The following is a 15,774-nucleotide window of genomic DNA, read 5'->3' on the forward strand; positions in this document are numbered from 1 at the left end:
CTGAGGGGCCACAGGGAGCTCCGCCAGTGAATACAAATTAATACTGGTTCAACTGGAAGGCATGTGGGCAAAATATGCCTGCTTTCACCAGATGAAAAATTTCATCCTGTGCAGAAAATTGAGGTTGCTACAATGTCATGGAATTTGAAGAAAACACTTAAAATTAAAAAAAATTGAGACCTGCTGACAAGACCAGCATGCTGGCCCAGGCTGATTTATTATAGTTAGAAAAAATTATTAAAGTTAACATAGTAAAGCCAGATTTATTATAGTGGTCTTTTCTGACGTGTGGACCCTTCTGTAAATAATACATTAGATGTTTCTTTTAAGATGCACAGGTTGTGGGCCAAATTGATATTAAAATTAATTATTTCAAATTAAAAATTTTATTTTTAATAATAACAAATTAATTTAAAATCTATTAATAAAAAGTTTTTTTTGAGCTATATACTTTATATATTCTCATACGTGTTTCCTGCATGTAACAATGAACACAGCATGCCACAATGCCACAAAAAACTCTTATCCAACCAGTTAAAGGGTCGGTCAAAAAGATTCATAAAACAAGTTATTGTTCTTAATCAGATCCACTGAATCAGTGAATCATTACAGCTGATAATGAGTTCACAACTGACTTTAATAATAATAAAAAATAATAATAATAAAAATTTATTGAGTGCAATTAAGTACTTTACCTAACAAGAACATTTATTATTCTTGTAAATGTTAATTCCTACAAATACGTATATTTCTTTAAAAATGTACATACAGTATTAACATTACTACATTATGAACTAAAAATAAACAATAGTATCAATGAACATCAAATTAATAATTGCTGAAAAGATATATCATAAATTATTTGTTTATTTTTCATGTTAATGTATTACAATTTATCATAAATTAAGAAAAATATTATATATATTTCTTAAAAAAAATTGTACATATTAACATTGTTACATTATGAACTAAAAATAAACAATAGTTTTATCAACAATCAAGATTAATAACAACAATCAAGATTAATAAATGCTGAAAATGCTTTGTTTATTTTTCATGTTAATGTATAAAATAATATAAAATTATAAAGTTAATAAAAAATATTATTATATATTATATTATTACATATTGCATACATAAAAATCAATATTGCATGCATCTACATTCTCAGAAAAAATGGTACAAAAGTTGTCAATGGTATGAAGATTTTTCAAAAGATACACTTTTGTACATAGTACCTTAAATGTGCATAATAGCACCTAAAGTACATAGTACCTTTTGAAATGGTTTTCCTCTAGTGAGCTTCTGCTGGTGAAAGAGTTCTCTGCTGTCTTATCTCTTTTCTGTTTTGAGTCAGTAAACTGACAAGGACTAGCAATGCCTTCACAATGGCTAAATAACAGCACGCGTACTCCAGGTCTGTACCATTAGCCACTGCTCTCAATGGGCAAGTGCCAACCGGCAGCTGGCCAAACTGGCATTGGCCAAATGCACCAAATCCCAGCACAGGTTCTGGCTCCACCCATCACCATACCATCAGCAGCTCATCCAACACATGTGCATCTATTATCAGGAACAGTCACCAAGGAGACGTGCTGTTGGGCAGCATGGCACGGTTTTGTGCTATCTGAGAGAAGGGGGATATGACCAATTTAATGATAATGGCATATCAAGTTGTCAATTTCCATTTCTACCTTTTGGAACACAGATACGAACAGCTGAAGCAAGAACCTCCCTCAAAACAGACCAGAGCTGTGAGCCAAGAGCCTTTCATTATGGAGAACGTTAATATGAGTTTAATTTATCAGGTTAATTTGGGAAACAGTAAATATTATTACACACAGTCTGGAATACTTGATTTTTGATTGGTCTATCGTGCCTCTTGTATCACTGCACATTCTATTTTCATACAACTGTAAGAACATCTAATAGGCGCCATCTTTGTAGAAAGAAATTATTCCTAATTCAGTAAGGATGCATTAAAGTGACAGTAAAGACTTGCATTATTCCAAACAAATTCAGTTATTTTGAATTGAACACTCTATTCATCAAATAATCCTGAAAAAAATGTAACAGAAAACAGTTAGTGTTCAGAAATTTTTCTTAAGCACAAACATAGTATATTAGTATGATTTCTGACAGATCATGTGACACTGAAGTAATGCTGAAACATTAAGCTCTGCGATCACAGAAATAAATTACATATATATATATATATATATATATATATATATATATATATATATATATATATATATATATATATATATATATATATTATGGCGAGTATCCCAAGGGCTGATCAGTGTTGCCCTGGAAACACCATTCCTGCGTTTGATGGCCAGCGCACCTGGAGCTCGTTTATGCGGCCTTTAAAGCTGGGAGAGAAAACACACTAAGGCGAATTACAAACTCCAAAGAAGAAAATTAATGCCAGGTTTCTTCTCGTCTCTTATATATTTCCCTCTAGGTTTGCCACTCTGTCTCCCGGAGAATGGAGGAGATCATCTGCTGCTTTGCCGATCTCTCGGCTCGCCAACAGCAGTTCACTGAGAGGCTGGTAGCTTGGCAAGAATATACTGACCAGGTAATCAAGCAGGTACAGGCTATAGCCACCAGCAAAGCGCACCAGTGTCTATTGAAGTTGACGGACCAAGATGATGTTGAGACTTAACTCCACATGTTTGAGGTCGTTGCTACCCGGGAGGGATGGGCGAAAGAGGAGTGGGCTCACATCATCGCGCCCTTTCTCACCAGGGAAGCCCAGTGAGCCTATTATTCGTTGCCAGCCCCACCTAACAAACAATATGGTGACCTAAAAGCCGAGATCCTCGCCCGAATGGGTTTGTCTCCGACTTGCGCTGCCTAGCAGTTCCATCAGTGGACCTATGATGAGAGTCCCCAGGCAGCATAGCTCGGACTGCTCGTGCACCTGTGGCTGATGGCCGGGGCCTCGTCCAACGACCAGGTCATGGAGAGGGTGATTGTCGATCGGCTGCTACGGGACTTACTGAGGGCAATGCGACGCTCGGTCAGTATGACAAATTCCCTTAACATTGCCCAGCAGGTGGAAGCAGTGGAGTAGGCTGAAGCATCATTAGCTCGCGATGCCAGAGAGAGAGGGGTCCTGGGTGATGGAGTGGCATTTGCTCGAGGGCGCCTCACACACAGTCAGCAGGCTGGTGGTCCCAGACGTCATAGATGAGCCTATGCCCACCGAACCCCCAGATCATGCTTCTACAGGTGAAATAACTGTGCACATCTGTCTATCATCCTCAGACAGACGGGAGAGTGGAGCAGTTTAATAAGACTCTGTAGCAGATGCTGTGATGCGTAGTAACCAGAGATTAGTGTGACTGGGATCTTATGCTTCCCTACATGCTGTTCTGGGTCCTGGAAATACCTCAGGCTTCCACTGGGTTCACTGTTTGAGCTGCTATTTGGAAGACAACCCTGAGGACTCCTGGATATGGATTGTGAGGCTTTGGAAAACCAGCATACGCCAAATAGCTACCTAACTGATAATGTACGGGAAACAAGAGAGAGGATTGACCGGGTCATGCCGCTTGTTCGAGAACATCTAGTGGCCGCCCAGTGTGCCCAGCAGATGATATATGACCGGCCCCCTCAAGTAAGGGAATTCCAGCCGGGGGATCGGGTCATGGTCCTGGTTCCAATTGCCAACTCCAAATTCCTGGCCACCTGGCAGGGACCTTACACCATCGTTGAATGGATGGGGCCGGTCACATACCGAGTCAGACAGCCAGGACAGAGGAGGGCGGAAGAAAATTACCATATTAACATCCTAAAACAATGGCCCCAAACAGCTCGCCGCTTTCACTCTAAACCAGCCTCCCATCATGGATATGAACCTGCAGCTGTCTGGCCCTCAGATGAAAGAACCGGAAGCCATTTTTTAGATGTCTTCAGTGAAACCCCAGGCAGAACATCGGTAATACAGTATCAAATCCGCACGACTCCCGGCAGGCTTACTGGATCCCAGAGATTCGCCATCCAGCTTTAGAGGAAGAAGTCTAAAAGATGCTGAATTTGGGGGTCATCGAGCCATCTCGTACCCCCTGGGCCAGCCCTAGACCTAGACCTAGAGTGACACATTGGTTCTTAGCACTCCAGGATTTCCACTTCCAAGTTCAACACTGAGGTGGGGCCGAGCATGGGAATGCAGACGGACTCTCCAGGAGCTGGTCATGATGGGCAGGTCTGGCAGGTCTGACAGGTACTGTGTCTCCCCACCCCGTACTCCCTGCAACTGGACATTTAGGAGGGAAATGCGTTGAGTATCCAGAGGGCAGATCAGCATCGCCCTGGAAACGCTACTCCCGCACTAATCACCGACTGCAAACACCTGCATGTTATGGCCAGCGCACCTTGAGCTTGTTAATGCGGCCTTTAAAGCCGGGAGAGGGTGAGTAACCCACTCAGAGGAAGAGAGACTAATGTGTGTATTCTCTCCATTCTCTTCCGGAGAAAGACTGAGCTCCTAGCCATTCGCCCCATTTTACAAAGGACCACAGACACTGCTACCACTAGGACCAAAGCACCTTCACCGAGCACCGTTTTTGCACTTCTTTGTTAAATCACCCTCCAGGGATTTGTTTTTTGTTTTTGTTTTTGCTCTTACCTACGCCTTCTTGTGTTTTGTGTCCTCTTTCACCCTGCTACTACTATGTATATATATATATATATATGTGCTGCCAAACAAATTTGTAAGCTAAACATTAACATAGTGGTGCCACGCGCTACAGCCTTTAAGTGCACGCATTTAGATGGGAGAGGTATGTATCAACTCCACTAAGTTGAGGGAAGAACATAGTGAAATATGGCGTTTTCCTATATATATATATATATATAGTTCCTGTAGCTCAATTGGTAGAGCATTGCACTATAAAGCGCAAGGTTGGCGGTTTGATTACCCGGGAACACATGATAGGTAAAAATTGATAGCCTGCATACACTGTTAAGTTGCTTTGGATAAAACCGTCTGCTAAATGCATACATTTTATATTTATTTTATATATATATATATATATATATATATATATATATATATATATATATATATATATATGTGTGTGTATTTTAATATTTCGCAATATTTTACTGTTTTTGGATAAAAAAAATCTTACATTAACCACACTGTATACAGATGGAAAGGGAATTGGAATGCAGCTACTGTAAGATCTTATTTGTGCTATTGTTTACCTCTTACCTTTCTCTGTGGAGAATTTACTGAGCTTTACGTGGCTTAGATGTGGATAACAACATTGAAATTAGCTTGCGGAATGCAATTATTTAATTCCTTGAAAAGCTGCTGAGCTCAAGGAATGTATATAATGTCCAGTTCTTTGATTTGAAACTGCTTGTAGGGTGAATGAATAAACAGCATAGAGATGTCGCCAGGTTTATTTTCTTTATCCTTTTGTTTCAGCCTGACTCTAGCCTACAATTGAGCTCCTCAGTCTGGTTCAGGGTCTCAGGTCTGTCGTTATTGTTCACCTCATCTTTTTGTCCTTGAGCTCCTTCAGTGGCCTTGATGTCGAGACGGCCATTCAAACCCAGCAAATGGTTTCATTCCCTGAGGAAGAGTCTTTTTTTATATATGAATCAAAAATGGAACAAGTCACAGTTAGAAAATGTTGAAAGCTTTGACATAAAATCAGTGGGAATCATATAGTGCAGTGAATAAAGTTAACCAAGTCAATTTACTTAAATTCCTGTCTTTGTGTATTAATAAAAGACAGAACTAAATCCCTCCTATTATATTTAATGAAGCTGTCTAGACTGGAAGCATCCATTGTGGCACTTTCATTTGACAGTCACCTTCTCTATTTCGCCTATCCATCTGGAAAATAAATAGTAATATAAATTTATTGGAACAGAACTATAGATAGAAAGAAAAAGAACAATAGATAGAATGATATACAGAATGACAAAATGATAGGTAGAGCAAAAGATATATTAAAAGAAAGGATGGATGGAAGGAACAATAAATAGTACCACTGTCAAATGACTAATCACAATGAATTGCATCCAAAATAAAAGTATTTAATATATAAACGTAACATATTTTTTCTTTAATATATACATGCATGTGGATAGATGGATGGATGTTTTTTATTCTACTAATCTGCTTTTCTTTTCGTACAATAAACATATTTATGTCATTTTTCCAACACTCATTGTATGAGTGATGTTTTTATACCAATAGATTTAAGGTTAAACTATTGAGCTGAAACCATGTTATCGAATTGGTATATCTTGGTCTGAGCTGGTCTTTTTGAGTGATTATTTGCAGATCACATGCAGCTTCGAGGCTTCCAGTGTAGACAGACTGAAAACCGTTGTGATGCGTCATCAGTAATGTCTAGGGTGGACAGCATACGGTTCTGTTTTTTAGTGGGGCCCGTCTGTAAGACAGATCTACTTCAATCATCAGACACAAAGAGAGAAAGCCACACTGGCTGGATGAGAGTTTCTCGGCATGTCAGTTCTATCTTTTATTCATCTGTGCACTTATTCAATCAGATCTTAATTATGCCACATGCCTCCTCTTGGTCAGGGGTCACTCTGCCTCCAGGGAGCATGCGGTTCACCCCACCCATGAGTGATGCTCAAGTCATGCAGCATCAGAAAGGGGGTTGTCAGCCTACAGGGACCCAGAGTCCTCCAGAACAAAGAGGCTAGACAAACACGATCCACAAACAAACGCACAGGGCCTGATTCCAGTGACCTCATGCAAAAGCGGTTTAGTTCAAAGAATGAAGACAAAGACCTTTAGCTTCACTCTAAGGGACACTGTGATGGATGATGTCAACACTGACCACATGCGACATGTCAGTTAGTTTGACTGGGGATAAAATGCAAATGACCGTTATTTTGGTTCTGCATGAACTCAAATGATGTTTTGTCTTTTATACAAATCTCAGAATTCAAACAGGGTCTAGAAAAGAATACAATCTACATTCTGATTAACCAAAAAAATAGGAAGAGGCTATTAAAAATAGGACTTCAAACAAAATACATGATGCCTTATGCTTCGGATGCTAAAAAACCACTCAAATGTCAGGAGAGAAATGATTACGGAGTTATCCATGAAACATGCGGTGGAGTAGGTGGCGTGGTGCTCAGCTGTTAAAATTCAGACTAATTAATTTGCGTGTCAGACAGGGCAGTCATTTGGTATGTAAATACCTACCTGCATGTCCTGGTTAAGCAAAAAAAGAAACAAATCTGACAGTCAGAGATAAGGAGCCTTATTTTATGGTGAAGGAATTTCAGATGGAAGAAGGGTAACTGTAAAATTAGAGGGCAGGAAAAAGCTAGGTATCATAAAGCTAGTATTGAATTAGCAAGAGGAATTTTAGAGGCAAAGACTAAACACTTTTCGAGGTGATATACACACATACTCCAAATGATCACTTTAAAGGAATAGTTCACTTAAATCTTTTTGTCATTATTTACCCATCTTCCAAACCCTAATGTTTTTATCTTTTACAGTGGATAATAAAGGCATAAAATCTCCAACGAAACATCATGCAACTCTTTTTCAAGCAAGTACCATGCTTGAATTCACTGAGCTCTTTATAAATGCACATTGCATGGCTCAATAATTAAGAGGTGCATCCCAAAACTTTCAGCCAAATAGTGCTTATATATATAAATGTAAATAATGACAGAATTAAAACATTTTGTTAACCAATTCTTTAAAACCTCTTCAATTTTTCATTAATGCAACCTTATTTTTGCACATAAAAATGAGTTACAGGTCTTTGCATAGAAGCATTCAATCTTATAAACATTCATCTCCAGAACTGAGGTCAATTGTTTACAGTACAGACACAAATTGCAGATTTGTCTAAAAGTGAAAATTCTGTCATCATTTACTTAAATAAATGTGAATAACCTAAAATTACTTCTAATTATTGCCACATTTATTTCTCACAAATTACTTGAAATAAAGGCCTTTGAGCCACGCAGCTTGGTAAGTGGGGATTCCAGTACATGGCATGTTATTTTAAGCAGGTTTGGTTTGCATTCTGGGACCTGTGGCCGCTATGCACTTTGTATTCCGACACCTTCTGATTTAAAAATTAGAGAAATAATTCCCCCAAAAATGAAAATTGTGTCTTTTATAACTCACCCTTAGTCGTTCCTAACCTGTAAGACCTTTATTTATCTTCGGAACACAAATTAAGATATTTCTGATGAAATCCAAGAGCTTTCTGACCCTACATAGAGAGCAATGCAACTGATACTTTCAAGGCCCAGAAATCATTAAAAATAATCCATGTGACATCAGTGGTTCAACTGTAATTTTATAAAGCTACGAGAATACTTTTTGTGTGCAAAGAAAACAAAAGATGAGGACGAAAAAAACACTGTATGGATGAAAAACCCAAAGACATCCATCAAAACTTCTTTTTTGTGTGTGTGTTCCACAGAAGAAATAAAGTCATTCAGGTTTTGAACAACATGTGGCTGAGGCAAAATGTTTCTAATATACCACGTCTAATAATTTTTCTATGACAATATAAGCAGTGTTATAGTGTATACGCATGGATGCTAAGGGTGGAGGTTTTTATGCATTGTAAGGTTAAAAGTGGTTCGCTTGAGAGAGCACGCATTTTTTTTTGTGTGATTGTGCTGGGTTTGCCCTTGAGATCAGGGTCTGTGTCTTTCAGAACCCATCAGCTGGCACTGAGACTGGCATAGCTGGTGAGGAAGGTGGCACTGCTCATTTCCTGGCAGCTCTGTGCTTCTGTCCATAATGATGTCTAGGACTATGTGCTCGTCTGTGCCAAAAATCTGTTCTATAGCATTTGTTGAGGTCTATTGAGGATATCATCATGAAGGAAAATGAAACCTGGATTGTCTGCAGCCACTAGAAGTTCAGCGAGGGGAGGAAATGGAATGGGAGGATCAGTGGTCAGATGGTGAACAGGGAAGGCAAACCCATAAAGACAGGCGGCCATCTGATCTGGAAACAGTAGTTCTGTCATGCTGGAATGTAGGCATGTTCTCTGAAGCTTTGGGTTTGTGGGGGTTTAATTATGCTTCAGATGAAACTGGCGTAAACAATCATACAGTTTCTCTGGACATGTTATAATCTCTTTATGAGATACAATGTGTCAAACTATGAGGTGTAAAATACAGCAGAAGAGAAGTGAAATTAATTTTTACAGTTTTAGGTTTTAGTCACAATTTTGTATTTTGCCAAAAAAATCCATTCTATATTTGTTCATGTCATATTCGGTTTAACAACAATTTGACTACACTGGAATCTAAGTTTAGTTATGTAGATAACATTGTAATTGATGAGAAAGTGCATATGTAAATATTTTATAGTCTATTCTATTTTCCATTTTAACCATATTCTTTATATAGTGAATAGTGAAGTGACATTCAGTCAAGGATGGTGACCCATACTCAGAATTCATGCTCTGCATTTAACCCATCCAAAGTGCACACACACCCGGAGCAGTGGGCAGCCATTTATGCTGCGGCACCCAGGGAGCAGTTGGGGGTTAAGTGCCTTGCTCAAGGCCACCTGAGTCATGGTATTGCCGGCCCGAGACTCAAACCCACAACCCTAGGGGTTAGGAGTCAAACTCTCTAACCACTAGGCCACAACTTCCCCCATGTGTTAATAAGTGTTAATTAAAAATGTTTTGCTTCGAAAGACTGACATTAACACTGGTCGAGATGAGATCATAACCAGTCATAATCAATATTTGTCACATTCATTTTAACTATTTTTCCTATAAGTTTACTAAAATAGCTTACTAAAATAACTTGAATAAATTCATGAACCAGTGCCAAATTAAAACAAATATCGAAACATAATTAATTAATAATTTAAACACATTTTCAGACTTATGACATAAAAAAATGTAAAAGGAGTTTTTGTCTTTTGACAAAAATATCCTGGATATGTATTCTTCAAATCTTGTATTTATATATATTTATGCATTTTAGTAAATTTTTTACTACAGTTTAACAAAAATGTAGACAAAAACCAAAAAATTATGTAGAAACACTGGAAGGGTGGATGAGAAAAGAAGATACCAAAACAATAAAAACAGATGAGATGAGATCAAACAAGAAGATAACTGATGACAATTGTTAGAAAATGAACAAGACAAGAGCAAACAATACAGGAAAATTAAAGGATGATTGGAAAAGATGAATTTGGCCATGGAGAAGAGAAGAGAAGAGAGGAGAGGAGAGGAGAGGAGAGGAGAGGAGAAGAGAAGAGAAGAGAAGAGAAGAGAAGAGAAGAGAAGAGAAGAGAAGAGAAGAGAAGAGAAGAGAGATTTGTCAACAAATTACAATGATTAAAAGCGGAGAAGAGGCGATGTCACAACCATAAAACATAATTTGTTAGAGACAAGAACAAATAAGAGGAGAAAACAAAAAAGATAAGATGAACCAAAATAAGATGAGACAAGAAGAGAAAGTGACAATGGTCAGCAGCTAGGAGCAGGAGAGGGGGCCGGGTCAAGGAGCAGAAAGTGGCACACTGAGGAAGGCAGGACACAGGAAGCGAGAGCAGCACTGAGCAAAGAAAGTTCAGTTTGTTACTAAAGCAATTTCAAGACAGATTTGGACGGCAGATGGTTGGCAGCGCTGTGTTTGTTAAACCAACTGGTCGGGTACATTAGGATGTCGGGGAGCAGCATGCATTGAGTCTCCATTTAGAACAGCCACACATGGGGGAGGAGAAGAGGGGGTGTTGGCCTGGCAAGCTGGTGAGGAAATAACGGGAGCGGTCACAGAGCGGCCGGGGGAAAAGCTAATTAGCCCATGCATGGCCCGCAGTCACACACTCTGTAATGGGACTCAGGTATGTTCGACACCTCACATGGATGAAAAGACCTAGAAAACACTCAAGCTCCTTCCACATTGCATTTACTCTTATCAGTCTACTGCAGTCTGACCTGATTTCTCATTTCTCTCGCTCGATATGTTTCTTTCGCTTTCTTTGTCTGTCTGTTCTTGTAGCTGTTAAAAACATTGGCATGGGCCCTTGATGGCAAAATATACTGGCATTGGCAAACAAGGGTTATTATCATTAACTAAATCTAAAACTATTAAACACTGTTTTGTTAATTGAAATAAAGCTGAAATTAAATCAAATATAAATATAAACATTAAATCTTGAAAATTAGAAATGTTTTCTTGGGAACGAAATGAAATGAGTAAAGGTTGAAGAACTAAAATGACTGGAAAACAACTAAAAAAAAAATTATAAACTAAAACTGAATAAATTACATAAATATAAATTAAACTTTTATACAAATAGTTATATTATAAATATTATCAAATATTAGTCATATTATTACATTTTATAGTGCATGTTGTATGTGTATGACTAAAGTCTAATATTTGACAGAAACAATAAAAAATGCTACTACTCTAAACAACAATGGTTCATGTCAAGAGCATTTTGAAAATAGTTTTTCTGTTATTATTTGACCCAAACATAAAAATTCCCACATTTAACAAGAAATGTAACATATTTATACATTTTAGGGCTGTCAAACGATTAATCGTGCAATTTAATTTAATGTTTGTGTTTACATAATATATGTGCATTTACTATGCATAATCATGTCTATATATAAATTACTGTGTTGAGATGTGCTGAAGTTGTGTTTGGTCTCGTACTGTATCACATACCTTGTCAATGTCATGCGCTTGCTATAAGCCCTTTGTTGTGATAAACAATAAAAAGTGTGTTCAGCTGAATTTAATTTCCGTTTTGTCTTAATGGGTATAAAAAAGGTCAGTATACAGTGGCAGCGGTCGTGTGAAGCCCTCCTCATGTGAAGACCAAAGAGAGTAAAGACCATCGATTCTACCATGCAACTCCACCATGCAGGGACAATGGCAAGGGGAATAAGTATTGCTTTTGATTCATCCTCTTTTCTACACTTTGCCTTACTTCTGTTTCAGTTTTTAATGACCAACACACTATAGGCAGCGCAATCCTAACAACCTGCGCATTTTGCCTATGTAATACACTACTTTCTTTTTCTATTAGTCTCTGGAATTGTCAGTCTGCAGTAAACAAAGCAGATTTCATTACATCTACTGCTAGTCATTCAAGACTAAACCTCATGGCTCTGACAGAGACCTGGATCAAACCAGAGGAGACTGCTACACCTGCAGCAATCTCCAATAAATTAGCATTTTCCCTCACTCTCCGTCTGACTGGAAGAAGTGGCAGTATTGGTCTGCTTATCTATAATGATTGGAAATTTATTCCAATCCTTAACCTTCTCTGGGTATTATCAGCTCCTTTGAATCATATTCAGACACTATTACCCACCCTTTTAGAATCCATTTTGTAGTTGCTTATCGATCCCCAGGACCACAAGGTAACTTCTTGGATGAATTAGATGTGCGGCTCTCAAAATTTACTGAGGATGGTACTCCCCTAGTTATGCTTGGAGATTTCAACATCCACCTTGATAAACTTCAAGCTGCAGATTTCCACACTCTGCTTGCCTCTTTTGATCTCAAGAGACCATTTACTACGGCTACTCACAAATCAAGCAACCAACTGGACCTTATTTACACACAACACTGCTGCACTGATCATGTACTGGTTACTCCACTGCACACCTCAGTTCACTTCCTCCTCACTCTTAACCTCAACATGGTTCCTGACACAAAAGATACCCCTCCACATGTCATCTTTCAACATAACCTACGCTCACTCTCACCCTCCCAGCTATCTGCTATGGTTTCATCTTCGCTTCCGCCGGTAACAGTTAGCATCTCTTGATGTTAACAGTGCTACTGATACTTTCTGCTCCACTCTTACATCTTGTTTAGACACTGTCTGCCCCTTGTATTCCATGCCAGCCCATACCACCCCTACTGAAACCATCAGTTCACAATTTTCCACACCACAATCTGAGGCAGAATTCTTCAAACTCATCCTTTCTAATTATACTACTACTTGTCAGCTTGGTGTCCAAGTCACAACATCTAACTACTGGGGTGCCTCAGGGCTAAGTTCTTGGACCAGTTCTCTTCTCTGTCTACATGGCATCATTAGGTTCTGTCAATCAGAAACATGGTTTTTCATGTCACTGCGATGTTGATGACACTCAACTCTACCTCTCATTCCATCCTGATGATCCAACGACAGCTGCTCACATCTCAGCTTGTCTAACAGACATTTCTTGCTGGATGAAGGACCATCACCTTCAACTTAATCATGCCAAGACAGAACTGCTTGTGGTTCCATCAAACCCATTGTTTCATCACAATTTCACCATCCAGTTAGGCACATCAACTATAACTCGCTTCAAAAACAGCCAGAAACCTTGGAGTCATGATTGATTATCAGCTGATTTTCTCAGACCACATTGCTAAAACTGCCCAGTCCTGAAGATTTGCTTCATTAAACATCAAGAAGATCAGACCCTTTCTTTCGGAACATGCTTCACAACTTCTTGTTAAAGCTCTTGTTCTGGCTGGACTATTGCAATGCTCTCTTGGCAGATCTTCCGGACAGTTCTATCAACCCTTTACAATAAATCCAGATCACAGCAGCAAGATTAATTTTTAATGAGTCAAAAAGAATGCATGTCACACCTCTGTTTATCAATTTGCACCGACTTTCAATAGAAATCTTCAAGAATCGGCTAAAAACACATCTCTTCCATCTTTTTTTTTTTGACCCTCTAACTCTAGCACTCTCTATTCTAATTCTATTCTTTAAAAAAAAACTTGTCCCTTGCACTCTATTCATTTAATTCATGTTTTCTTAAAAAAAAACTAGCTCTTCTAATCCTTTTGTATTCTATTTATTCGTTTTTTCTTTTTATTAATTATGCAATTAACAAAAGAAAAAAAGGCCTCTAACACTAGTTTGCTATTCGAACGGTTTTCTTTTTATTATATAATTTAAAAAAAACCTTGCTACGTATACTGCGTTAAGCCAACTGAGACTTGTTTAAACACTTGCGTTTCATTGCTCTTTTGATGATTTTGATTGCTTCTATTGTCCTCATTTGTAAGCCGCTTTGGATAAAGCATCTACTAAATGACTATATGTAATTGTATAAATACACATGCATATATTTAAGAAAAATATGTTGTTTATATATTAAGTATATTTATATACAATACAAATTATATGACTATAAATATATACATAAATATTTTCTAAATATATACTATTTGTGTGTATTTATATATACATAGTACACACATATATTATGTAAACAAAAACTTATTTTGGATGCGATTAATCGCAATTAATCTTTTGACAGCACTAATAAATGTATAATTTTACATTTATCACGCTGATTTGAATAAATTATTGTTTTATTGATTCATTAAAAAAATCTGACTCAACAGAATGAGTCAATGATTAACTTATGAATCTGAAAGTGAATAATGAATTTTACTCCACACATGACTTTAGAAGACAGATTATTTTGCATGCATATATAGTCATATGGATCACTTTTATGATTTCTTTGTGGTGGGGAATTTTTCAGGTTTTATCTTCATTCGCTAACATTATATTGATGTTGTTGGGATATTCTTTAAAAAAATTAATAAATAGGATTTAGTCACATTAGGAATGACACTAGGGTGAGTAAATAATGACAGAATTTGTATTTTTGGGTGAACTGTCCCTTTAAAAATCAATTAGCCATCATTGGAAGGCCACAAAATGAAAGTAAAAAAGCCACAAACACCTATACAACTCCTCTGATACACCTCCTCCCTCGTAATTACAGCCCACATTATCCATGGGAGACTGGTGGCGAAGGTGCGACTGGGCTTTTACTGCGCTAGCATGTAATAGAGTGAGGCTGCAGTCGCTAATTAAGGCCATTGTGATTTCTTGCAGACATTGACGGGGAGGTGTAATTGGTGGAGTGCAGTCAATCTCCTGGCTTTTGCTCAGGGCGCACAGAGACTAGGTAAACCACACATGTGGAGGCCTCGGAGGGGAAAAACCTGTCTTTTGTTAGCCCTTAATTGAGATGCTAATAGATGGAAACATGCCACACCAAGTTCTTGAGACGTGAGGACAGAGAGAAGGAGAGAAATTGAGAGAGGGTAAATGAGCACAAAGGCAGGGGGGTGGACGAATGGAGTGCTGCCCCCTGTGGTGGGACACACTGCCCCCTTGTGGTTACTTTTACCAACACTTTATGTAGCAATATGATGCTTTGCAGAATGATGCTACAGTCTCTGCCAATTAACCGCACATAAACAAAACAGAAGGGGTATGACCACGATATTGAATATTGAACAGTCTCACAGAGGTCGATAAGAGCAAATCTCCTTCATTTAAACCCTGAGTGATCATCATTCTCTGCACTAATATGGTGTGCTCTTGAAGCAAAGCGCTGCTAGCTTATGACATTCATGGTTAGCTTTGAGAATCAGCGGGAGCGTGATCTGAACGAGGATGTTAGGGCAGGTTAGTGGTGTACATGTGTGCAGATATCGGGCTAAAATGAGGGCAGAATCTGGTGGCACACTGAAGTGTCTATCAGGGTTATTATCGTTAACTAAAACTATTCAACTTTTTTTATTAATTAAAGCTGAAACTACATAAAATATTAGATGAAAAAACAGCTGTAAAATTAGTAAACTTTGGAAAAAAAAAACGGAAATAAAATGTAATAAAAAAACGAATAGTAATGTTTAAAAAAAATTAACAAATTGAAATGAAAAAAAACTAATTCAAATACGAATTAAAAAATGATTATTATA

At 38.0% G+C, this 15,774-nt stretch overlaps 1 protein-coding gene across 2 annotated transcripts in view; it reads right to left on the bottom strand.

Annotated features, from left to right (window-relative positions):
* Window positions 1–15,774, bottom strand: part of msraa (methionine sulfoxide reductase Aa) — an 80,306-nt gene that overhangs the window by 3,083 nt on the left and 61,449 nt on the right. The window lies entirely within an intron of this gene.

This window comes from Carassius carassius, chromosome 27 (genome assembly GCF_963082965.1).
Source record: "Carassius carassius chromosome 27, fCarCar2.1, whole genome shotgun sequence".
NCBI lineage: Eukaryota > Metazoa > Chordata > Actinopteri > Cypriniformes > Cyprinidae > Carassius > Carassius carassius.